At 44.1% G+C, this 26868-nt stretch overlaps 1 protein-coding gene across 11 annotated transcripts in view; it reads left to right on the top strand.

Annotated features, from left to right (window-relative positions):
• Positions 1-19332, top strand: part of hoxc4ab (homeobox protein HoxC4ab) — a 103057-nt gene extending 83725 nt beyond the window's left edge. For 4 of the 11 annotated variants that reach the window (XR_006759072.1, XR_006759070.1, XM_045695192.1 and 1 more), the window contains one exon: positions 16868-19332. The gene's annotated coding sequence lies outside the window, so the exon portion shown is untranslated. The remainder of the gene's footprint in view (positions 1-16867) is intronic. The other 7 variants (XR_006759071.1, XM_045695191.1, XM_045695197.1 and 4 more) reach the window with 6 other exon arrangements.
• The last annotated feature ends 7536 nt before the right edge of the window (positions 19333-26868 follow it).

The following is a 26868-nucleotide window of genomic DNA, read 5'->3' as shown; positions in this document are numbered from 1 at the left end:
GGGGGACAAATCATATTTTTCCCAGGATGGGGGGGTCGTGTCCCCCCCGTCCCCCCCCCCGGGATTTCCGCCCCTGCCCACTGTATATAGTCTCGCTATTGTTATTTCACTGCTCCTCTTTAAATATATGTTACTTTTATCTCTTATTCTTATCAGCATTTTTTTTTAACTGCATTGTTGGTTAAGGGTTTGTAATTAAGCATTTCACTGTAAGGTTGTATTCGGCACGTGTGACTAATACAATTTTATTTGATTTTGATTTGATCTGATACATTTCCAAGGTGTTGTATCATTCTCAGCAGCCATCAGTTCTTGTCATCTCTCCAAGTCTATGCCCTAGGGCTCATCGAATCAGGTGGGAGGAGTGGTGGACTACCAGTTGCATTCACTGAGCGTTCTGTAGGCTATGCAGAACTCAATGGTTCCAATTGCATTGCATTGTAGCAGATACATGAATCATGAAAATACTCCATAAAAAATGTATTCAGTGTTGATGCCCAGTATATTGCCCCACCACCTGGAAATGTTAGGGAATAATGGGACTGGGATTATGCTCAAAGAGCTTGGGCCGGTGGCCGAAAGGTTGCTGGTTTGGGCTCCTGTTTTGACTTGTGTGGGAGATCTGTTGACGGGCGACAGTTAGATTACTCAGTATAATGTAAATGTTGAGCGGCTTCACTGCATGTAGTTTGTATGTTTTAATATTATATATATATATATATATATACATATCTCTATATATTTTTTTGAAAGAAGGCTGTCAGGATTTGACATAAGCAGCATGAGAACACTCCCATCCTGCCTGGGGTCAGCGGTACAGACTGGTTGCGGTGGATTAATGATGTGGGGAATGTTTTCCTGACCCATGCTAGGTCCCTTGATACCAACTGAGAAACGTTTCAATTCCCCGAAGAAAGGCTGTTTTGGAGGCGAAGGGGTCCTACCCGGTACTAGATGGGTGTACCTAATAAATTGGCCAGTGAGTGTAAATTAAACAGTATAACAGTACTACAAGAAACAGAGCCCTGCCTAACATAAGGGGTCCCTAATGTAAACTGGATCTCGTTCCTCCATTGGAAAAGCCTATAAGACTGTCCCACTTTACCAACTCCATGCTGCCCTTCTTTAGCTATCTATGGTTGGTAAAAAAAATCTTATCAAATCAAATATTGGTCACTACACAGATTTGCAGATGTTATCGCAGGTGCAGCGAAATGCTTGTGTTTCAAGCTCCAACAGTGCAGTAATCAGGCATGTCACAAGAAAGAGCCATCGTACCTAAACTTAACCCTTTGAGTTGTTTTTGTATTAACCCTGTAACCATGCAGAATTACTGGGTCGAAGATTCATGAGTTAAATCCCGAAGTGAAACTGAATAACAATACACACATAATCCAAAAAGTAAAAAACTATAAATTAAGAAATATCAGAATGAGCAATGTCAGAGTCCGGAATGTAAATATTTATATATACAGTATATACAGTATATATATATATATATATATATATATATATATAGTGTGTTTAGACAGTATGGACAGTATAGGAATAGAAAAGGTTTGTACAGCAGCAGTTATATAGGATGAGCCATGACCACAGTGCATACATATAAAGTGGGTAAAACACTGTAAACATTGTTAAAGTGACCAGTGTTCAAGGTCTCTATATACATTCAGCAGCAGTCTCTAAGGTGCAGGGCAGAGTACCTGGCAGTGGTTAGCTAGTGATGGCTGTTCAGCAGTCTGATGACCTGGAAATGAAAGCTATTTTTCAGTCTCTCTGTCCCGGCTTTGATGCACGTGTACTATCGCCGTCTGCTAGATGGTAAAAGGGAGAACAGGCTGTGGCTGGAGTGGCTGAGGTCCTTGATGATCTTGTTGGCTTTCCTATGACACCAGGTGCTGTAGATGTCCTGGAGGGCAGGCAGTGTGCCCCCGGTGATGCATTGGGTTGACCACACCACACTCTGGAGAGCCATGCAGTTGCCGTACCAGGCGGTGACAGAATGTTCTCGATGGTGCATCTGTAGAAGCTTGTGAGGGTCTTAAAATGACTGAATTACAAATGTAAACATAATATTGGCAGCTTTTTTATTTATTTTGATGCACTAGTACATAGTATGCACATTTACATCACAATTTGGCACATTGCATTATTTATGACAGTTTTATAATCTTAACAACAAAACAGAAAAAAAAATCTGTCACTGATCTTACCGTGTCCTTTGCGGGTGAGATTCCCGTTTGACTCTTGCTCTGCCTCCCTCTATTATGTCACACCAATGAAGTGATGTGATGTTGATCAGGTGGTGTCTCTGCAAGGGCTTAGTAACAATAGTTTTGATTTTCACTTTTCAGACCAAGAAATAAACGTGTCAGGATTAAGCAGTTCCAGTTTATATATGTCCCACTTTTTGCATTTCCGTCTTCTGTAATCTCTTTTATCCCAACGCATGATACATTTCTGAAATCCTCAGGATAATAATATAACAACAAAGTGTGAATTGAATTGTAATTGTGGTACAATTGGGACTGTAATAATGGTGTCCCAGTTTATCTAACCTGCTGTCCCAGTTGACCAAATGCGGAAGAAAAATGTGGTTTTGGCTCAGTCTACACAAATGGGTGTGTCATGCCTCATGTGAATGTGATACCAACATTTGTCCTTTTTGTGGGATTAGGAAACATCTTGAGGATTTCAGAAATAAATAATTTGTTGGGCTAATACTGTATGTTGGATAGATGTTGAAAGAGGTTACAGAAGCGTGAAATGCAGAAAGTGTCCCACTTTTTCAGAATTCACCCTGTAATTGTGTTTTTACCATGTGTTTGAGAATTTGGACATAACCATTTAGAAGTTATATACAATAGAAACCTGTTATAAGAGCAGAGAATCAATCCCAAAATAAGCGTGTGTAAAATAGATCTTCCGTCCGTGCTACATTTTGGGGCGAACATGTAGCACTCCCAGCACTCCTCTGAATGGACTGGATGTTCAATTTATGGTATAGGCTCAAGAGAGAGATATACAAATGAAAGGTAATGTCTATTGGACACAAATCAACATGCTAATTTCCCCAAATTTCACATTGACCAAGAAATGCAAAATAGCCAGTTTTAATCTGTTGCTTTAATGGGTTATTTAAGAGTTGCAGCCAATGTAGCTATGGTGCAGGGGTGGAATGGGACCAGAAATTGGCCCTGGCATTTGTAACACACCAGCCCATTTTGTTCCTGGAGGTACCCACACCGGCCCATTTTTTTCCTTGCGGCCCGATTCAGTCAGATAATGAGAAAAAACCCAAGCTTGACAAGCCCACTAAGCTAAAAATGGACCAGCCTAGGGTTGAATGGTGGGAACCCGGTTACAGAGATTTACCACCCAAAACCACTCCCATTTCCTGGGATAAATAACAGTGAGAAATTGGTAAATGACGTGAAATGGAACTGTTAAATGATATGCAGTGTCTAAATCTGGATTCTCTATAGCCTCTGCTCACTGCATGGTGATTCATCAAAGCTCAGGGTGGTGACTGACAGCCCATCTCAGTATGTAGACCTATCATCTCATCATGGTAACCTTTTTTATTGTTGCTGCAGAAGCTTATACTACATAGCCTTACTCCACCTCAAAAATTGCATTTGGCGAAAGGCTCGGCACACGCATACTCAGGCTGACTGGCTATCGTTCAGGCAAATGAGAAATAATTGCACTCACGCTATCCGGAAGGCCAAAGTTAGTTACTCTAAGGAGCAGTTCTCTCTCTGTGGGTCTAACCCCAAGAAGTTCTGGAAAACGGTTAAAGACCTGGAGAATAAACCCTCCTCCTCACAGCTGCCGATGTCCATTAAAGTTGAGGATGTGGTTGTTACTGACAAGAAGCACATGGCTGAGCTCTTTAATCACCACTTCATTAGGTCAGGATTCCTATTTGACTCAGCCATGCCTCCTTGCCCGTCCAACATTTACTCATCTCCCACCCCTTCTAATGCGACTATCCCCAATGCTTCTCCCTCTTTTTCCCCTGCCCCGCTACAAAGTTTCTCCCTGCAGGCAGTCGCTGAGTCCGAGGTGCTAAAGGAGCTCCTTAAATAAACTTGACCCCAAAAAAACATCTGGGTCAGATGGTTTAGACCCTTTCTTCTTTGTTGCTGCCCCTATCATCTTATGAAGCCTATCTCCAACCTTTTTAACCTGTCTCTCCTTTCTGGGGAGGTTCCCATTGCTTGGAAGGCAGCCACAGTTCGTCCTATATTTAAAGGGGTAGATCAAGCTGATCCTAACTGTTATAGGCCTATTTCTATTTTGCCCTGTTTATCAAAAGTGTTGGAAAAACGTGTCAATAATCAACTGACTGGTTTTCTTGATGTCTATTGTATTCTCTCGGGTATGCAATCTGGTTTCCACTCAGGTTATTGATGTGTCACTGCAACCTTAAAGGTCCTCAATGATGTCACCATTGCCCTTGATTCTAAGCAATATTGTGCTGCTATTTTTATTGACTTGGCCAAAGATTTTGATACGGTAGACCAATCCATTCTTGTGGGCCGGCTAAAGAGTATTGGTGTCTCTGAGGGGTCTTTGGCCTGGTTTGCTAACTACCTCTCTCAAAGAGTGCAGTGTATAAAGTCCGAAAATCTGCTGTCTCAGCCACTGCCTGTCACCAAGGGAGTACCCCAAGGCTCAATCCTAGGCCCACACTCTTCTCAATTTACATCAACAACATAGCTCAGGCAGTAGGAAGCTCTCTCATCCATTTATATGCAGATGATACTCAGCTGGCCCCTCCCCGGATTTTGTGTTAAATGCTCTACAACAAAGCTTTCTTAGTGTCCAACAAGCTTTCTCTACCCTTAACCTTGTTCTGAACACCTCCAAAACAAAGGTCATGTGGTTTGGTAAGAAGAATGCCCCTCTTCCCACAGGTGTTATTACTACCTCTGAGGGTTTAGAGCTTGAGGTTGTGGCTAGACGGTGCACTGTCCTTCTCTCAGCACATATCAAAGCTGCAGGCTAAAGTTAAATCTAGATTTGGCTTCCTCTATCGTAATCGCTCCTCTTTCACCCCAGCTGCCAAACTAACCCTGAGGATACAGAAGGGAATAGACCTCACGGGTAGTTTGAAACCAGAGTGAACACGCGATGGCGGTAGGCTGTAACAGTTATTGAGTCAGACCCATAACCATTCAATCCTCATGAAGAGAAGTGAAAGCCTTCTGTATCTCAATCTAGTCCGATATTATTCAAGGATGTCATTAGAATTTTTATTTAATTTATTTTTATTTCACCATTATTAAACCAGGTAGGCTAGTTGAGAACAAGTTCTCATTTGCAACTGCAACCTGGCCAAGATAAAGCGTAGCAATTCGACACATACAACAACACAGAGTTACACATGGAATAAACAAAACATACAGTCAATACAGTAGAACAAAAGAAAACAAAAAGTCTATATACAGTGAGTGCAAATGAGGTAAGTTAAGGCAGTAAATAGGCCATGGTGGCGAAGTAATTACAATATAGCAATTAAACACTGGAATGGTAGATGTGCAGAAGAATGTGCAAGTAGAGATACTGGGGTGCAAAGGAGCAAGATAAATAAATAAATACAGTATGGGGATGAGGTAGGTAGATAGATGGGCTGTTTACAGATGGGCTATGTACAGGTGCAGTGATCTGTGAGGTGCTCTGACAGCTGGTGCTTAAAGCTAGTGAGTGAGATATGAGTCTCCAGCTTCAGAGATTTTTGCAGTTCGTTCCAATCATTGGCAGCAGAGAACTGGAAGGAAAGGCGGCCAAAGGAAGAATTGGCTTTGGGGGTGACCAGTGGGATATACCTGCTGGAGCGCATGCTATGCTATGAGTGGGTGCTGCTATGGTGACCAGTGAGCAGAGATAAGGCGGGGCTTTACCTAGCAGAGACTTGTAGATAACCTGTAGCCAGTGTGTTTGGCAACGAGTATGAAGCGAGGGCCAACCAACGAGAGCATACAGGTCGCAATGGTGGGAAGTGTATGGGGCTTTGGTGACTAAACGGATGGTACTGTGATAGACTGCATCCAGTTTGTTGAGTTGAGTGTTGGAGGCTATTTTATAGATGACATCACCGAAGTCGAGGATCGGTAGGATGGTCAGTTTTACGAGGGTGTGTTTGGCAGCATGAGTGAAGGATGCTTTGTTGCGATATAGGAAGCCAATTCTAGATTTAATTTTGGATTGGAGATGCTTAATGTGAGTCTGGAAGGAGAGTTTACAGTCTAACCAGACACCCAGGTATTTGTAGTTGTCCACGTATTCTAAGTCAGAGCCGTCCAGAGTAGTGATGCTGGACGGGCGAGCAGGTGCGGGCAGTGATCGATTGAATAGCATGCATTTAGTTTTACCTGCGTTTAAGAGCAGTTGGAGGCCATGGAAGGAGAGTTGTATGGCATTGAAGCTCGTCTGGAGGTTAGTTAACAGTGTCCAAAGAGGGGCCAGAAGTATACAGAATGGTGTCGTCTGCGTAGTGGTGGATCAGAGAATCACCAGCAGCAAGAGCGACATCATTGATGTATACAGAGAAGAGAGTCGGCCCGAGAATTGAACCCTGTGGCATACCCATAGAGCCTGCCAGAGGTCCGGACAACAGGCCCTCCGATTTGACACACTGAACTCTATCAGAGAGGTAGTTGGTAAACCAGGCGAGGCAATCATTTGAGAAACCAAGGCTGTCGAGTCTGCCAATAAGAATGTGGTGATTGACAGAGTTGAAAGCCTTGGCCAGGTCGATGAATATGGCTGCACAGTAATGTCTCTTATCGATGGCGGTTATGATGTCGTTTAGGACCTTGAGCGTGGCTGAGGTGCCCCCATGACCAGCTCTGAAACCAGATTACATAGCGGAGAAGGTACGGTGGGATTCGAAATGGTCGGTAATCTGTTTGTTAACTTGGCTTTCGAAGACCTTAGAAAGACAGGATAGGATAGATATAGCTCTGTAGCAGTTTGGGTCTAGAGTGTCACCCCCTTTGAAGAGGGGGATGACTGTGGCAGCTTTCCAATCTTTGGGAATCTCAGACGATATGAAAGAGAGGTTGAACAGGCTAGTAATTTCGGCAGATCATTTTAGAAAGAGAGGGTCCAGATTGTCTAGCCCAGCTGATTTGTAGGGGTCCAGATTTTGCAGCTCTTTCAGAACATCAGCTATCTGGATTTGGGTGAAGGAGAAATGGTGGGGGCTTTGGCGGGTTGCTGTGGAGGGTGCCGGGCAGTTGACCGGGGTAGGGGTAGCCAGGTGGAAAGCATGGCCAGCCGTAGAGAAATGCTTATTGAAATTCTCAATTATAATGGATTTATCGGTGGTAACAGTGTTTCCTAGCCTCAGAGCAGTGGGCAGCTGGGAGGAGGTGCTCTTATTCTCCATTGACTTTACAGTGTCCCAGAACTTTTTTGAGTTAGTACTACAGGATGCAAATTTCTGTTTGAAAAAGCTAGCCTTAGCTTTTCTAACTGCCTGTGTATATTTGTTCCTAACTTCCCTGAAAAGTTGCATATCATGGGGGCTATTCGATGCTAATGCAGAACGCCACAGGATGTTTTTGTGCTGGTCAAGGGCAGACAGGTCTAGAGTGAACCAAGGACTATATCTATTCCTAGTTCAAAATTTTTTGAGTGGGGCATGCTTATTTAAGATGACGAGGAGGACACTTTTAAAGAATAGCCAGGCATCATCTACTGACGGGATGAGGTCAATGTCATTCCAGGATACCCCGGCCAGGTCGATTAGAAAGGCCTGCTCGCAGAAGTGTTTTAGGGAGCGTTTGACAGTGATGAGGGGTGGTCGTTTGGTCGAAGACCCATTACGGATGCATGCAATGAGGCAGTGATCACTGAGATCTTGATTGAAAACAGCAGAGGTGTATTTGGAGGGCGAGTTAGTTAGGATGACATCTATGAGGGTGCCCGTGTTTACGGATTTGGGGTTGTACCTGGTAGGTTCATTGATAATTTGTGTGAGATTGAGGGCATCAAGCTTAGATTGTAGGATGGTCGGGGTGTTAAGCATGTCCCCGTTTAGGTCATCTAGCAGCACGAGCTCAGAAGATAGATGGGGGGAAATCAATTCACATATGGTATCGAGGGCACAGCTGGGGGCAGAGGGAGGTCTATAGCAAGCGGCAACAGTGAGAGACTTGTTTCTGGAAAGGTGAATTTTTTTAAGTAGAAGCTCGAATTGTTTGGGTACAGACTTGGATAGTAATACAGAACTCTGCAGGCTATCTTTGCAGTAGATTGCAACACCGCCCCCTTTGGCAATTCTATCTTTGCGGAAAATGTTATAGTTAGCGATGGGGATTTCAGGGTTTTTGGTGGTTTTCCTAAGCCAGGATTCAGACACGGCTAAGACATCTGGATTGGCAGAGTGTGCTAAAGCAGTGAGTAAAACAAACTTAGGGAGTAGGCTTCTAATGTTAACATGCATGAAACCAAGGCTTTTACGGTTACAGAAGTCAACAAATGAGAGCACCTGGGGAGTGGGAGTGGAGCTAGGCACTTCAGGACCTGGATTAACCTCCACATCACCAGAGGAACAGAGGAGAAGTAGGATAAGGGTACGGCTAAAGGCTATACGAACTGGCTGTCTAGCACATTTGGAACAGAGAGTTAAAGGAGCAGGTTTCTGGGCACGATAGCATAGATTCAAGGCATAGTGTACAGACAAAGGTAAGGTAGGATGTGAGTACATTGGAGGGCGACCTAGGCATTGAGTAATGATGAGAGAGATACAGTCTCTAGAGACGTTTAAACCAGGTTATGTCATCGCATATGTAGGAGGTGGAACAACATGGTTGGTTAAGGCATATTGAGCAGGGCTAGAGGCTCTACAGTGAAATAAGACAGTAATCACTAACCAGGACAGTAATGGACGTGGCATATTGATATTAGAGAGAGGCATGCGTAGCCAAGTGAACATATGGGTCCAGTGATTGGTTGGGCTGACTGGGGACACGGCGATTTAGACAGGTAGCAGGCCGATGCTAACAAGCTAACAGTTAGTAGGCCGGGGCTAAACAAGCTAGCAATTAGCAGACCGGGGCTGGCAAGCTAACTGTTAGCAGACCGGGTTAGCAAGCAAGTAGTTGGCAGACCGGGGCAGGCAAGCTAGCAGTTAGCAGACCGGGGCAGGCAAGCTAGCAGTTAGCAGACCGGGGCTAGCAAGTTAGCCTTTGGGGGACGTCGTGATGGGGGTAAGTCTTTTTTTGCCTCTTCGTGCGGTGACGTCGATAGACCAGTCGTGGAATTAGTAGTAGAATGATGAAGATGAGGACAACAAAACGTATTTCATTTAACTGTTGAAAGCGAGAAGGGAATGAAGAAACACTAGAGAGAGAAAGAGGAAGTAGGCTAATAACATTAAGGGAAATATTATGGAGAATTGTAGGCCTCATGTGATGCACTGGAATCACATGTTCTCTCCCTGCTTTATCATGGTTTGAACGATGTGACTAATTCCAGTCCATATAATACAGTATAATACAATACAGTACAGTAATACAGTTCACACTCAAAAAGATTAGCCTACTGAAGCTTGTTTCATTTATTTACCCAAGAGAGCATAGCTAGGCCTATATCTATGGGCTTTTATGTTTTTATGTCATGTGTAATGTGCAGTAGCCTATATACACTACATGACCAAAAGTATGTGGACACCTGCTCATTGAACATCTCATTCCAAAATCGTGGTCATTAATATGGAGTTTGTCCCCCCCTTTGCTGCTATAACAGCCTCCGCTCTTCTGGGAAGGCTTTCCACTAGATGTTGAAACATTGCCGCGGGGGGCTTGCTTCCATTCAGCCACAACTGTATTAGTGAGGTTGGGCACTGATGTTGGGCGATTAGTCCTGGCTCGCGGTCTGCGTTCCAATTCATCCCAAAGGTGTTCGATGGGGTTGAGGTCAGGGCTCTGTGCAGGCCAGTCAAGTTTTTCCACACTGATCTCGACAAACCATTTCTGTATGGACTTCGCTTTGTGCACAGGGGGCATTGTCATGCTGAAACAGGAAAGGGCCTTCCCCAAACGGTTGCCACAAAGTTGGAAGCACAGAATCGTCAGGAATGTCATTGTATGCTGTAGCGTTAAGATTTTCCTTCACTGGAACTAAGGGGCCTAGCCCGAACCATGAAAAACAGCCCCAAACCATTATTCATCCTCCACCAAACTTTACAGTTGGCACTATGCATTCATCAGTCCAGAGAACCAATGGCGGCGAGTTTTACACCTCTCCAGCCGACGCTTGCCATTGCGCATGGTGATCTTAGGCTTGTATGTGGCTGCTCAGCCATGGAAACCCATTTCATGAATCTCCCGACGAACAGTTATTGTGCTGACGTTGCTTCCAGAGGCATTTTGGAACTCGGTATTGAGTGTTGCAACCGAGGACAGACAATTTTTACATGCTAATTCTCTTCAGCACACTGCAGTCCCTTTCTGAGCCGTTGTTGCTCCTAGATAACAGCATTTACAGTTGACTGGGGCAGCTCTAGCAGGGCAGAATTTGACAAACTGACTTTTTGGAAAGGTAGCATCCTATGACAGTGCCATGTTGAAAGTCACTGATCTCTTCAATAAGGCCATTCTACTGCCAATGTTTGTCTATGAAGATTGCATGGTTTGTGCTCGATTGTATACGTCAGCAGCGGGTGTGGCTGAAGTAGCCGAATCCACTAATTTGAAGGGGTGTCCACATACTTTTGTATATTTTTTTATTTAACCTTTATTTAATAGGCAAGTCAGGTAAGAACAAATTCTTATTTACAATGACAGCCTACACCGTCAAAACCCGGACGACGCTGGGCCAATTGTACCGCCCTATGGGACTCCCAATCTCAGCCGGGTTGTGATACAGCCTAGATTCGAACCAGGGTGTCTGTAGTGACGCCTCTAGTACTGAGATGCAGTGCCCTAGACCGCTGTGCAATGATATATATGATTTTTTTTTCATTTGCCCGAAATGCCAGATGGCCAGTCTGCCTCTGCAATGGTGTATTGCAGAAGGAAGCCGCTTATGTGCATATAGTTCAAGACAAGAACGCATGTTAGGAGAAAGTAAATTGACAGTGTCTTTTCCTTTTCCTCTCTTATGAAGTGTTCTTATGAAGTGCTGAGTGCAGCAGCTAAGTCTCTGGTCCTTTCATTTCACTCTGCATTGTTTACAGCAATATGGGGCACCGGGCCATAAATCTCCCGCCTGAGCCGCCGAGACAGGGCCATTTGTATGCACCGTTTTAACCGACAACATCCTCTGCCCATTAACGTCCTTCCGCACACTCTCAGTCTCCTCTTATCTGCCCGAATCGAGCTCAATCCGCCGAAAACAAATTCGCAGATCCATGGCATGGTAGCTTTTTCTTGAAAAGAGCAGTGTAGAAAACAGTGCGTTTTGGAACAAAGGGGTTAGGAATATTATTTTTGCTGCAAGTCCAACATGGTATACATGGATAAACCAAAAATCTCTTTGAGTGGAAATGCTAGTGTTGTGCGTTTGGTATATATTTTCTGTAAATATCGCCCATGTTTATAAAAGTCTCCATATTCTGCCTGTTTTCATATAGGCTATGGGATAAATATTTTATAGAAGTATTTTTTATCGATGTTTTCCTGTTTTTGTCAGCCACCAAACCAAGTGACTGCAGAAGGCAATATGTTATAAACCAACCCAAGAGCAGGCTAAGAGAGTGCAGAAGGTAAGGGGGGTTGTAAAAGGGGTTGACACCCAGAAAGACTGGCGCCCGCTTTTGTGCAGAGGGGAAAAAATGATTTATTGCCACGCGAGCGGTTCAACCAGAGTTCACTGAGAATTGTGATGTAGACGCGCGGAGGAGATAAATTATTGTCTTGCTGAGCTAGTATATCACAGATTCTATATCCAATAGGCTACAGGCGAGTGAGTGTGCTCAACGATTTGAGGAAAAGAAAACAAACGGAATGTAATTACTTTAGGCCTGATTTCTCCTCTCCAGATAAAAGGACTGCCTGATGGTACAGGTATACAAGATGATCATGATGATAATGATTTAATAATAATAGCGTTACGCTCATAATTATCATACCAATCATAATACCAATAGTGTACATCTAAATTGATCATTTGTGAAGGAAATTAAAAAGTGCATTAAATGCACATGAACCTTAAATAAACCTATCGAGTTCGGTTATTAGCATAATTGACCCATGTTTTAATGTATCCCAGGTTATGGAATGAATCTTCTCTCATTCAATGCACAGTCCAACCAAGTCATATGTCATGTAAACTGCACCAATGTCCGACCTGTTGTGCATAATGACAGGCTCGATCTGACAAGTACTGACAGCAATTCACGGAACTCTAAATAACAACAGCTCTTAAAACAAGATTGATTTTGGAAGAACAGTTTGAAAGGGTACGAAAACAACGGGCGTCTTCTTGATAACCCTCTAATAAACGCGGTGTAACTTCCCTGTTTCATTGTGCACAGTATGGCATACCAATTCTAAATCAAATGTTATAAGGGTATTTTAATGTAATATGTTAAAGAAATGCATATATATATGACTTTGTATGTTTACACCGACTTATTATAGACGTTAGTGAGATGGACTTATTTGTCCCAATCTCATACGATCTGAAAGAAATGTAGGCACAATTCTCTCTCGTCGAGCATGCATTCTTAGGCTCTGAACATGACGTGAACACTCTTCTACGACCCATAAATCAATTTTGCCCGAAATTCAAGTGGAGTAATTTGTTTATCCTGCTTATCACTTCATGCTCTCAATGAACAATTGGTGTTGCCAGTGTTAACAAGTGTTGTGCGGAAAATCTCCCCCCTGACAGAATTCCCCCCCCTTCGTGTTCTTCATTGCTGCGACTTGCTTGCTAGTTGAGATTTCTGTTCTTCACTCCGTTGTCAGTTTAGCCTACATTTCACTGATCTTAGTAGCAGAAGGCATTTTTGTCTACAGTTTTCGGTTTGGCTATTTGTTTCAAGTGTATGTGGCGGTTATAGCTTGTATAGCGCCTGCGCCCGCCCGCATCCGCGCCCGTGCGCCCGTACCTAAATCCGCTACTGATTTGTATTAGTCTATGAATAAATGTCTTTGCCAATATTCGTCATCTCTCCCATGTCTTATTCGACTAGTAGTTGTTCTGAAATGTTTATTGCTTGCCTACATTTTACTCCCTCCTCTATGTTTAATATAACACACATATATTAATTATTATTTTCGGTTGCCTATCCTGACGTAAAGTTTCTTCTATAGAAAGTATTTGACTTTGATGTGTGCCACAGAAAGTATTTGACTCTAGCCACAAAATTAAGGACATTAGAGGATTCTGGCAGGGGGGAGATTTTCGGCACAACACCGGAAATTCCATCTCTGCCCCTCATGCTATTCGTGTTGTTCTATTGCATTCTAAATTATGTCATGTATTTCCTCTGATCATTTGTGCTTACAATAATGATAAACATGAGATGATCATGTTTATGTTAAAATAAGTTATTGGAGTGAGTGTGTGAAGTGTGAATGCAGGTTCAGGGTGTGAGGCTGCCCTTGTGGCGGGGCTAGGAGGAGGGTGAACGGAAGAGGGATTATATCAGAGTGGTGCTGGAAAGGCTGAGTCGTCCCTGTGCTGCTAAGACATCTACTGGAGGGTTCTCCTCAACAGCGTATTATATTAGATAAATAGGGGTACTGTAGGCTATACTTCTAGGAAAAGGCCTATAGAATTGAATCAGCTTTTCGAAATAAATGCAGTAGCCTAATGACGTCATTGGCCCACTGTATACGAGAGTCTATGGCACTGCCATGTTCATTTGAGTTTGATATGTACACATATATTTGGTGTAAATTAAGCTAATAAGATTGTACATGATTATAATATATTTTGTAATAGCCTACAAGTTCAAAAAATTTACCCTAACAAATTTCGTTAGTAGCCTACACTGTATTGCTTTAGTGTTAGCTTTGGGTTGATAGGGTGACAGTATGGCGTTATTCTGCCTCTCTGTTCGGATATATATTCTGCCTCTCGTCCATATATTCTGCCTCTCTGTTCGGCCATATACCACACGGGTTTTATCAACGAAAACTACTCTGTAATATGAACGTTGTTTGACAGAGCGAACACATCCATGTTGCAATTGATTAGTGAAAGCAGATAAGCAGACATTTGAGGTAAAACGACTATTATTTACCATATTCTTTTCATTATCTTTGTGTGGCAATGCTTTTCAAAACCCTTTGTTTCACCACTCCCATTGAATCTATTATAGGTAAGTCATTACGCTAATAACTCGGACAGTTCACTCATTTAGTGTATTTTCATACAACCAGCATACATTGTATGCATAATCACGTGCAAATAGAATAAATAAATATACAAAAAGTGAGTGGAAGATGTAAAAACACAATTCACAATGGTTTATCATCATTTTTAATATAGTAATGCTATATTTCAACAAACAGCACACTCATATTATAATTACACATTCAGTCAAAAATAATTGTTGAAATATTTTGTGATAGTATTGATATGATTCCTTCAAATCGGCTACTCAATCAATAGTTTCCAATAAGGAGCATTGCTATAACGTACCAGGAAAGTTCAAGAAACGAAGTAACTTTAATTAATTGCACTGGGTTTTCATTTGAATATCTTCCCACTTGTGGTAGGCCTACTCTGTAAATAACAAATAAATATATATTTAGGTCCAAATGATCCGTTCAGTGTGTGCCTCTCTGTCTCTGTCCTGTCTCTGTCCTGTCTCTGCCCTGTCTCTGTCCTGTCTCTGTCCTGTCTCTGTCCTGTCTCTGTCTCTGTCCTGTCTCTGTCCTGTCTCTGTCTCTGTCCTGTCTCTGTCCTGTCTCTGTCCCTGTCTCTGTCCCTGTCCCTGTCTCTGTCCTGTCTCTGTCCCTGTCTCTGTCCTGTCCCTGTCTCTGTCTCTGTCCTGTCTCTGTCCCTGTCTCTGTCCTGTCTCCGTCCTGTCACTGTCTCTGTCCTGTCTCTGTCCCTGTCTCTGTCTCTGTCCTGTCTCCGTCCTGTCTCTGTCCCTGTCTGTGTCTCTGTCTCTGTCCTGTCTCTGTCCCTGTCTCTGTCTCTGTCCTGTCTCTGTCCCTGTCTCTGTCTCTGTCCTGTCTCTGTCCTGTCCCTGTCTCTGTCTCTGTCCTGTCTCTGTCCTGTCTCTGTCCTGTCTCTGTCCCTGTCTCTGTCCTGTCTCTGTCCTGTCTCTGTCTCTGTCCTGTCTATGTCTCTGTCCTGTCTCTGTCTCTGTCCTGTCTCTGTCTCTGTCCTGTCTCTGTCCTGTCCCTGTCTCTGTCTCTGTCCTGTCTCTGTCCTGTCTCTGTCCTGTCTCTGTCTCTGTCCTGTCTCTGTCCCTGTCTCTGTCCTGTCTCTGTCCTGTCTCTGTCTCTGTCTCTGTCCTGTCTATGTCTCTGTCCTGTCTCTGTCTCTGTCCTGTCTCTGTCCTGTCTCTGTCCTGTCCCTGTCTCTGTCCTGTCTCTGTCCTGTCTCTGTCTCTGTCTCTGTCCTGTCTATGTCTCTGTCCTGTCTCTGTCCTGTCTCTGTCCTGTCCCTGTCTGTGTCCTGTCTCTGTCCTGTCTCTGTCTCTGTCCTGTCTCTGTCCTGTCTCTGTCTCTGTCTCTGTCCTGTCTATGTCTCTGTCCTGTCTCTGTCCCTGTCTGTGTCCTGTCCTGTCTCTGTCTCTGTCCTGTCTCTGTCCTGTCTCTGTGTCTGTCCTGTCTCTGTGTCTGTCCTGTCTCTGTCCTGTCCTGTCTCTGTCTCTGTCCTGTCTCTGTCCTGTCTCTGTCTCAGTTTCTGTTCTGTCTCTGTCTCTGTTCTGTCTCTGTCCTGTCTCTGTCCTGTCTCTGTCTCTGTCCTGTCTCTGTCCTGTCTCTGTTTCTGTCTCTGTCCTGTCTCTGTCTCTGTCCTGTCTCTGTCTCTGTTTCTGTCTCTGTCCTGTCTCTGTCCTGTCTCTGTCTCCGTCCTGTCTCTGCCCTGTCTCTGTCTCTGTCCTGTCTCTGTCCTGTCTCTGTCTCTGTCCTGTCTCTGTCCTGTCTCTGTCCTGTCTCTGTCTCTGCCCTGTCTCTGTCCTGTCTCTGTCCTGTCTCTGTCCTGTCTCTGTCCTGTCTCTGTCTCTGCCCTGTCTCTGTCCTGTCTCTGCCCTGTCTCTGTCTCTGTCCTGTCTCTGTCTCTGTCCTGTCTCTGTCCTGTCTCTGTCGCTGTCCTGTCTCTGTCCTGTCTCTGTCCTGTCTCTGTCCTGTCTCTGTCCTGTCTCTGTCTCTGTCCTGTCTCTGTCCTGTCTCTGTCCTGTCTCCGTCCTGTCTCTGTCTCTGACCTGTCTCTGTCCTGTCTCCGTCCTGTCTCTGTCTCTGTCTCTGTCCTGTCTCTGTCCTGTCTCTGTCCTGTCTCTGTCCTGTCTCCCTGTCTCTGTCCTGTCTCTGTCCTGTCTCTGTCCTGTCTCTGTCTCTGTCCTGTCTCTGTCCTGTCTCCGTCCTGTCTCTGTCTCTGACCTGTCTCTGTCCTGTCTCCGTCCTGTCTCTGTCTCTGTCCTGTCTCTGTCCTGTCTCTGTCTCTGTCTCTGTCCTGTCTCTGTCCTGTCTCTGTCTCTGCCCTGTCTCTGTCTCTGTCTTGTCTCTGTCCTGTCTCTGTCTCTGTCCTGTCTCTGTCCTGTCTCTGTCCTGTCTCTGTCCTGTCTCTGTCTCTGTCTCTGTCCTGTCCTGTCTCTGTCTCTGTCCTGTCTCTGTCTCTGTCCTGTCTCTGTCCTGTCTCTCTAAAACGGCATACTGATCATGCACTGCTATTGTTCTCTTATTATTCATATATTTTAATTGGTTGTTTTCATCCGTAGGTTAAGAAGAAATAAACGCGTATTGCTATGCTGCCTGAAGAATCGGAGCGGGTTCCTCGGGCGCCATTAAGTTCCTTTCAGACTATTGGAGGCGACTACTGGAGGATAGCTGCACGTGACTTCACGGTTTATCCATCTGGTTATATTCAATACAGTCTTACATCTTATTCAAAGTCATTTCAGTTTGGTGTAAAGCTATATATTTATCATGCGAAAGTGCATTCCCTCCCAACTTTCAGGTCATATCCATAGTTTTATTTATCAGAGTAAATTTGAAGTGCATCCTGCTATATCTGTGGACCACCACCAATCCCCCATATGTCATCTACAGAGCTACTACAACACTGCAGCCGAACCGGATGGATATGGCACTGGACACAGCAGAGGCCACGCACCACAATTCAGAGAGAACCCACTCCCTCGTCCTACTGTCACCTCTTCTGCTTGTGTCAGCTGCACTCTGTACCCGTCTGACCCGTTCTGAGGCACCCATGACCCGGTGGATACCCGCCATGGTAAGGCAAAGCTCTCTTCAGAGGAAAGAGGTGCATTCCATCGACCCCTTTGCCTCTCACCAAGACATCTCTTCCCCTGGATGACAGAAACTCTGCAAAAATGCATTTTCAGAATGTGGAGGGGAGTTAGGCCCCTGGTTTGATCAACTCTTTATCATTTATGTTAGTTCACAACTGTATTACATACAATACTTTCCTCCTAGGTAGGTCGGATATCCAGGGGTAAACTGGGACTAAAACCCTGCACACAATAATAACAGGACTGTTGTAGCACGTGACACCGAAGGTGGGTGTTTCCAGCGGTGGTCTCAGTCTTTAAGTGATGAGTTGAGTTGGCACGGCCATGTGTAGATTCTATTCATGCACGTGTCAGATATTTCCCCTCCTAGACTTTGTCTTTAGAAGGGGGGAAGATGTAACACAACATGTAACTATCCCTTGTTATGTCTCAGACACTTGCAGTACAGCATTACTATGAAATGTTCATTTTGTCATTTCCCCACGGGATTCAGTGTGCTGTCATAACGAGGCTGGTGGTCTCCTAAGTAGAGGAAGAGATGGAAAAAGATACAGAGATGGAGGGAGAGAGGGAGGGAGGCGAGAGCAAGAGCAAGAGCGTTCACCAGCACCCAGCTAGTGTTGCTAGAGAAGTAGTTCCACTTCAGGCCTTACCTGTGTCCACCCTGCAGGCTGGAGATGGCTGCAGGCCTGAGGCTCACCGATCGGCAGGATCTGGTTCCAGAACCGACGCATGAAACACAAGAAGGACCATAAGGAGGACAGTGTCATAGAGACTGAGACGCCAAACCATCCTTCTCTACCACCACACACGTCGTCCTCCCTCAGCCCAAGGCTCTCTATTGGTGTTGGGTACTCAGTTCTTGTCTGGTGAGAGCGCCTAGATCTCCAACCCTCCTCTTCATAGATTATGATCGGACCCCTGCTCTGGTTGGTTTTAACAGTAGAAATGACAGTGAATGTCTTTGTGTTTCCTCCACGGACCTTCCCCATCTCACCACCATACCTGCACCTGTCTCTTACTGTTGTAGACAGCAGTTGTTTGTCCACAGGTCTCTCAGAACCTTCCTCAGGGCACAATGATGCACACCTATCCTCTTATGACATCAGTGCACACTTCCAACGTCACGGCTGCCCCCTAGAAGCTCCTACTCACCTGTGAGACTAGACCGCAACCCTAACACTTAGATTGTGAGTCGAAGGGCTCAAGTCAATCAAACCAGCATTGTAGACGTTACCTTTCATTCAACGTTTTGATAGCGGCTTCCTGAACAAGGCATAATTATTACCTGTAGGGTATCCTGAGTATCCCTGGGACTAGGTTTCTATTCCAAAGGAACAACTACTGCCCCCTCTGTTGCTATTCCATTATACCTTGTGGCAGATGTAACGCATGATGTACTGTACATAGCATACCAGTCATCTTTTGGTTCTGCTGGTATTACTGTACTGTTTTGCATGATGAATGCATGTTTTGAACACATTATTCATTTAGTATTTTCATGTGTCAGATAATTGACTTGTGGTTGTCATCTCTGTAAATCGTAGAGAAAATCATATGACTTTGCTATAGTTGTAAGACGTTATGTTCTGATCGTGTAAGTAACATCATTTACTAGTCATCAGTTTAGTATTTTCCAGACCTCCTGTGTGAAATACGTGTGGTTGTTGTATCTGTAGATCAGAGGGACAGGAATTTGACTTTGGCTGTAGGTGTCATGTGTTAGGTCTTGTTTCATGTGTTCTTATCATGTTCATAGCTGTTCATATGTGTAAGTTGTTTAGGCTAAGTGTGAAAACAGAAGCAAACATATGTTCATACTGAATGAAGTTCTATTTTTGTTATGTATGTATTTGCGTAAACTAAAATATGTTTTTGATACTGTTCTTGATTATTTGAGATGTTTAATAAATGCATTTGTGTAAAATCAATATCAGTGGAATCCTTATCTTCATTAATTTCTTATCAGAATGACTTCATTCTCCAACAGCATTTTATTGAGATTAAAGAGCGTATGCTACTTCTGGAAAACAGGGTTTGTAATGAAATTAAGCCATTCTGTAGAATAGATTCAATAACAACTCTGTGATATTATGGTTTCATGTTACACAATCTCTGGAAACAGCTTCTCCCTGGCGCCTGCTTCCTAGCTACCGTACATTAATCATGGAGACAAGGTAGTGTTACCAGCCATCCAATCACAGGCTCTCAACTCAACCCTCTCCTTTTCAATTGGCTATTCGAAGCAGTGCAAGCTGGGACTAACAGGCTTAGAGTATTGGTTGCTTGGCCCAGCACACTATGGGCTACAGCACCCTATAGGCTACAGCACAGTATAGGCTACAGCACACTATAGGCTACAGCACCCTATGGGCTACAGCACACTATAGGCTACAGCACCCTATAGGCTACAGCACCCTATAGGCTACAGCACACTATAGGCTACAGCACCCTATGGGCTACAGCACACTATGGGCTACAGCACCCTATAGGCTACAGCACCCTATAGGCTACAGCACACTATAGGCTACAGCACCCTATAGGCTACAGCACACTATAGGCTACAGCACCCTATGGGCTACAGCACACTATAGGCTACAGCACCCTATGGGCTACAGCACACTATAGGCTACAGCACCCTATAGGCTGCAGCACACTATAGGCTACAGCACACTATAGGCTACAGCACCCTATGGGCTACATCACCCTATAGGCTACAGCACACTATAGGCTACAGCACACTATAGGCTACAGCACCCTATGGGCTACAGCACCCTATAGGCTACAGCACCCTATGGGCTACAGCACCCTATAGGCTACAGCACCCTATGGGCTACAGCACCCTATGGGCTACAGCACACTATAGGCTACAGCACCCTATAGGCTACAGCACACTATAGGCTACAGCACCCTATGGGCTACAGCAACCCTATGGGCTACAGCACACTATAGGCTACAGCACCCTATAGGCTACAGCACACTATAGGCTACAGCACCCTATAGGCTACAGCACCTGTAGTAGGCTTTCAGGCAAAACAGTTTCTACTTGTAATTACACATAGAGAGAGAGTGTGTGAGAGAGAGTGTGTGAGAGAGAGCGTGTGAGAGAGAGGGAGAGAGTGTGTGTGAGAGAGACAGAGAGAGAGAGGGAGAGAGAGGGGGAGAGAGAGAGAGAGAGTGTGAGCGAGAGTGAGAGAGAGAGGGGGAGAGAGAGAGACAGAGAGAGAGAGAGTATGTGAGAGAGTGTGTGTGAGAGAGAGAGAGAGAGAGAGAGAGAGAGAGAGAGAGAGAGAGAGAGAGAAAGAGAGAAAGTATACAGTAAATGCCAGCAGTGTTATCAAATCAAATCAAACTTTAATTTGTCACATGAGCCGAATACAACAAGTGCAGACCTTACCGTGAAATGCTTACTTACAAGCCCTTAACCAACAGTGTAGTTCAAGAAGAGTTAAGAAAATATTTACCAAATAAACTGAAATAAAAAATTATAAAAAGTAACACAATAAAATAACAATAACGAGGCTATGTACAGGGGGTAGTGGTAATGTGCGGGGGTACAGGTTAGTCAAGGTAATTTGTAGATGTAGGTAGGGGTGATTATGCATAGATAATACACAGCGAGAAGCAGCAGAGTACAAAACAAATGGAGGGGGGAAGGTGTCATTGTAAATAGTCTGGTGGCCATTTGATTAATTGTTCAGCAGTCTTATGGCTTGGGGGCAGAAGCTGTTAAGGAGCCTTTTGGTCCTAGACTTGGCGCTTCGGTACCGCTTGTTGTGTGGTAGCAGAGAAAACAGTCTTTGACTTGGGTGACTGGAGTCTCCAACAATTTTTGGGGCTTTCCTCTGACACGCCTATTATATAGGTCCTGGATGGCAGGAAGCTTGGCCCCAGTGATGTACTGGGCAGTACGCACTACCCTCTGTAGCGCCTTACGGTCAGATGCCGAGCAGTTGCCACACCAGGCGGTGATGGAACCGGTCAGGATGCTCTCGATGGTGCAGCTGTATAACATTTTGAAGATCTGGGGACCCATGCCAAATCTTTTCAGTCTCCTGAGGGGGAAAAGGTGTTGTCGAGCCCTCTCCACGACTGTCTTGGTGTGTTTGGACCATGATAGTTTGTTGGTGATGTGGACACCAAGGAACTTGAAACTCTCGACCCGCTCCAATACAGCCCCGTAGATGTCAATGGGGGCCTGTTCGGACCGCATTTTCCTGTAGCCCACTATCAGCTCCTTTGTCTTGCTCACATTGAGGGAGAGGTTGTTGTCCTGTCACCACACTGCCAGGTCTCTGACCTCCTCCCTATAAGCTGTCTCATCGTTGTCAGTGATCAGGCCTACCACTGTTATGTTCTCAGCAAACTTAATGATGTTGTTGAAGTCGTGTTTGGCCACGCAGTCGAGGGTGAACAGGAAGTACAGTAGGGTTATTAAGTACACACCCCTGAGGGGCCTCAGTGATGAGGATCAGCTTGGCAGACGTGTTGTTGCCTACCCTTACCACGTGGGGGCGGCCCTTCAGGAAGTCCAGGATCCAGTTGCAGAGGGAGGTGTTTAGTCCCAGGGTCCTTAGCTTAGTGATGAGCTTCACAGGCACTATGGTGTTGAACGCTGAGCTTTAGTCAATGAACAGCATTCTCACATAGGTGTTCCTTTTGTCCAGGTGGGAAAGGGCAGTGTGGAGTGCGATTGAGATTGTGTCATCTGTGTATCTGTTGGGGCGGTATGCGAATTGGAGTGGGTCTAGGGTATCCGGGAGGATGCTGTTGATGTGAGCCATGACCAGCCTTTCAAAGCACTTCATGGCTACTGACGTGAGTGCTACGGGGCGGTAATCATTTAGGCAGGTTACCTTCACTTCCTTGGGCATTGGGACTGTGGTGGTCTGCTTGAAACATGTAGATATTACAGACTCGGTCAGGGAGAGGTTGAAAATGTCAGTAAAGATACTTGTCAGTTGGTCCGTGCATGCTTTGAGTACACGTCCTGGTAGTCTGTCTGGCTCAACGGCTTTGTGAATGTTGACCTGTATAAAGGTCTTGCTCACATCGGCTACGGAGAGCGTTATCCCACAGTCGTCCAGAACAGCTGGTGCTCTCGTGCACATCTGGGTTTCCCTTTGTAGTCCGTAATAGTTTTCAAGCCCTGCCACAACCGACGAGCATCAGTGCTGGTGTAGTAGGATTCAATCTTAATCCTGTATTGATGCTTCGCTTGTTTGATGGTTCGTCTGAGGGCATAGCGGGATTTCTTATAAGAATCCAGATTAGTGTCCCACTCCTTTAAAGCGGCAGCTCTAGCCTTTGGCTTAATGCGGATGTTGCCTGTAATCCATGGCTTCTGGTTGGTATATGTACGTACGGTCACTGTGCGGATGATGTCATCGATGCACTTATTGATGAAGCCGATGATTGAGGTGGTTTACTCCTCAATGCCATTGGATGGATCCCGGAACATATTCCAGTCTGGGCTAGCAAAACAGTCCTGTAGCGTAGCATCCGTGTCATCTGACTACTTCTGTATTGAGCGAGTCACTGGTGCTTCCTGCTTTAGTTTTTGCTTGTAAGCAGGAATCAGGAGGATAGAATTATGGTCAGATTTGCCAAATGGAGGGCGAGGGAGAGCTTTGTATGCATCTCTGTGTGTGGAGTAAAGGTGGTCTAGAATTTTTTTCCCTCTGGTTGCACATGTGACATGCTGGTAGAAATGAGGTAAACCCAATTTAAGTTTGCCTGTATTAAAGTCCCCGGTCACTAGGAGCGCTGCTTCTGGATGAGCATTTTATTTTTTTCTTATGGACTTATAGAGTTGGTTGAGTGCGGTCTTAGTGCCAGCATCGGTCTGTGGTGCCAGCATCGGTCTAAGGTACTCTACCTCAGACGAGCAATACCTCAAGACTTCTTTAATATTAGATATCGCGCACCAGCTTTTATTGACAAATAGACACACACCCCCACCCCTCGTCTTACCAGACGTAGCTTCTCTGTTCTGCCGATGCATGGAAAATCCCACTAGCTCTATATTATCTGTGTCATCGTTCAGCCACGACTCTGTGAAACATAAGATATTACAGATTTTAATGTTCCATTGGTAGGATAATCTTGATCGTTGGTCATCGATTTAATTTTCCAATGATTGCACGTTGGCCAATAGAACGGATTGCAGTGGAAGTTTACTGCTCGCCTACGAATTCTCAGAAGGCAGCCCGACATCCACCCCCTTATTGTCTGTCTTTTCTTCACGCAAATTACGGGGATTTGGGCCTGTTCCCATTAAAGAAAAATGATTCTTCCAGTTCGAGGTGAGTAATCACTGTTCTGATGTCCAGAAGTTATTTTCAGTCATAAGAGACCGTAGCAACAACATTGTGTACAAAATAAGTAAAAAAATTAGTTACAAACAACGCGAAAAAACAAACAAAATAGCACAGCTGGTTAGAAGCACGTAAAACGTCAGCCATCCAATAGGCAGTGTGAGACGAAAGCCCATAAAATTGTCAGAGACTCCAGTCATTCAAGTTATAGACTGTTTTCTCTGCTACCGCACGGCAAGCGGTACCGGAGCGCCAAGTCTAGGACCAAAAGGCTCCTCAACAGCTTCTGCCCCCAAGCCATAAGACTGCTGAACAATTAATCAAATCGCCACTGGACTATTTACATTGACCCCCCTGCCTTTTGTACACTGCTGCTACTGGCTGTTTATTATCTATGCATAGTCACTTCACCCCCACCTACATGTACAAATTACCTCGACTAACATGTACCCCTGCACACTGACTCAGTACTAGTGCTCCCTGTATATAGCCTCGTTATTGTTATTGTTATTGTGTTACTTTTTATTATTACTTTTTATTTTAGTCTACTTGGTAAATATTTTCTTAACTCTTTCTTGAACTGCACTGTTGGTTAAGGGCTTGTAAGTAAGCATTTCACGGTAAAGTCTACACTTGTTGTATTCGGTACGATTGTATTTGGTTTGATAAAGTTTTATTTTATTTTATTTGATCCCCTCCGGCGCCAGTATTGGTATGACCCAGTGGCCTATGGCCTCATCATTGCAGTCTGTCTTAGATAAAAGGTACAGTATAATGAAATCGATTGACTCTGAACACAAAACAGAAAATGCAAACCCATTTAATTCAGCATAAAATATGTTAATAGGATTAAAACTTGTACCTTTACAAGAGAGAGAGAAAGCGAGAGAGAGAGAAAGAGAGAGAGAGAGAGAGAGAGAGAGAAACCAATCAGGGTGAGATTGAGTGAGAGAGAATAGAAGGCAGGCAGCAGCGTTGGATTCTTTGCATTGTTGCATGTGCTGTGTGAGTAGAACAGATGTGATTTATGGTAGTAATACAGAGCATTGCTTACATGAGGCCTGCCCCAGTATCTGAGGAGCTCTGCTGTGCTCCATCCTCGACATTAAACTTTTAGACATTTAAAACCAGAGACACACCACACTAAACAATGCCACTACAAACACTGTCAGTGTTATTGCAGAATATGAAACAGAATCCAGGTTTAAGAATGCATTACATTATACATTCAGGAACTTGAGGTCAGATTCTAGCAGGCTAGCAATTCAAAACAGATCATAGATTGTTTTTTGTCAATTGGTGGTCACATAAAATAAGAGACAGTCAGACTCTCTCCCAAACTGCCCATAACACTTTCAACGTGAGATCGTTCTTGGTGACCATTTTTTTAATCATTGTGTTGTTATATTTTCATTAGGTTTATTTTTGGCCAAGCAAGTAACTATTATAGCTGTATTATACTTGACTCCTCCAATGATTAACGAGACACTAAAGTTCACGGGTGGCCTTTAGCCAATCATGTCTCTCTCTTTTCTTTCTGGCCCCCTCTCTCTCCATCCCCAGCAGTAATTCCCACTGTTCATGACTCTTTCCAGGTGCTTGTTGCTCAAGAGAGAATTGTTAAGTATCAATTTCCTGTGTCATCTTTATAGGTTGTATTTCTTTGTCTGCTCTGTGGTGTGTAACGGAGCGAAGGAGAGCATCACTCAGGTAGATGGATGATAATAACTCACCTGCTCATCCATCTCAGGATTTGACTTCCTGGTTGACCAGGCAACTGTTACTGTCATATTAAAGCAAGATCAATTACATTTTAAATGCATCCCAGTTAAGGACGATCTGTGACAATAAAAAAGGTAAAGCCACTGACGAAAGTGTGTCAGACAGTACAGGAAAGGAGTGTTCAGAGTAAACAGAGAGTGTGACCTAGTGTACTTGTTCTGTGGTCCTGTGTGGCTCAGTTGGTAAGTGCCTTGCAAAATCGCAATGCCAAGGTTGTGGGTTCAAGTCCCAGAGGCATCATGTACTGTAAAATTCACTTTGGTTAAGAGCATATTCTGACTGGCATTTATATCTGTCACTGGAACATCAGAATGTATTCACACTGTTGTGGAGCATCAGAATGTATTCATATTGTTGTGGAGCATCAGGATGTATTCATATTGTTGTGGAGCACCAGAATGTATTCATATTGTTGCGGAGCATCAGAATGTACTCATATTGTTGTGGAGCACCAGAATGTATTCATATTGTAGTTGAGCATCAGAATGTATTCATATTATTGTGGAGCATCAGAATGTACTCATACTGTTGTGGAGCATCAGAATGTATTCATATTGTTGTGGAGCATCAGGATGTATTCATATTGTTGTGGAGCACCAAAATGTATTCATATTGTTGTGGAGCATCAGAATGTATTCATATTATTGTGGAGCATCAGAATGTATTCATATTGTTGTGGAGCATTAGAATGTATTCATATTGTTGTGGAGCATCAGAATGTATTCATATTGTTGTGAATAACCAGGATGTATTCATATTGTTGTGGAGCATCAGAATGTACTCATATTATTGTGGAGCACCAGGATGTATTCATATTGTTGCGGAGCATCAGAATGTACTCATATTGTTGTGGAGCACCAGAATGTATTCATATTGTTGTTGAGCATCAGAATGTATTCATATTATTGTGGAGCATCAGAATGTACTCATACTGTTGTGGAGCATCAGAATGTATTCATATTGTTGTGGAGCATCAGGATGTATTCATATTGTTGTGGAGCATCAGAATGTATTCATATTGTTGTGAATAACCAGGATGTATTCATATTGTTGTGGAGCATCAGAATGTACTCATATTATTGTGGAGCACCAGGATGTATGGATATTATTGTGGAACACCAGGATGTATAGATATTATTGTGGGACACCAGCATGTATGGATACAGGATGTATAGATATTATTGTTGAAAACCAGGATATATAGATATCATTGTGGGACACCAGGATGTATGGATACAGGATGTATAGATATTATTGTGGAGCACCAGATTGTATAGATATTATTGTGGAGCACCAAGATGTATAGATATCATTGTGGAGCACCAGGATGTATAGATATTATTGTGGAGCACCAGGATGTATAGACAT

Source organism: Salmo salar, chromosome ssa15, assembly GCF_905237065.1.
Source record: "Salmo salar chromosome ssa15, Ssal_v3.1, whole genome shotgun sequence".
Taxonomy (NCBI): domain Eukaryota; kingdom Metazoa; phylum Chordata; class Actinopteri; order Salmoniformes; family Salmonidae; genus Salmo; species Salmo salar.
Note: the sequence above shows the minus strand (reverse complement) of the source record. Positions and strands in the feature narration are given on the sequence as shown.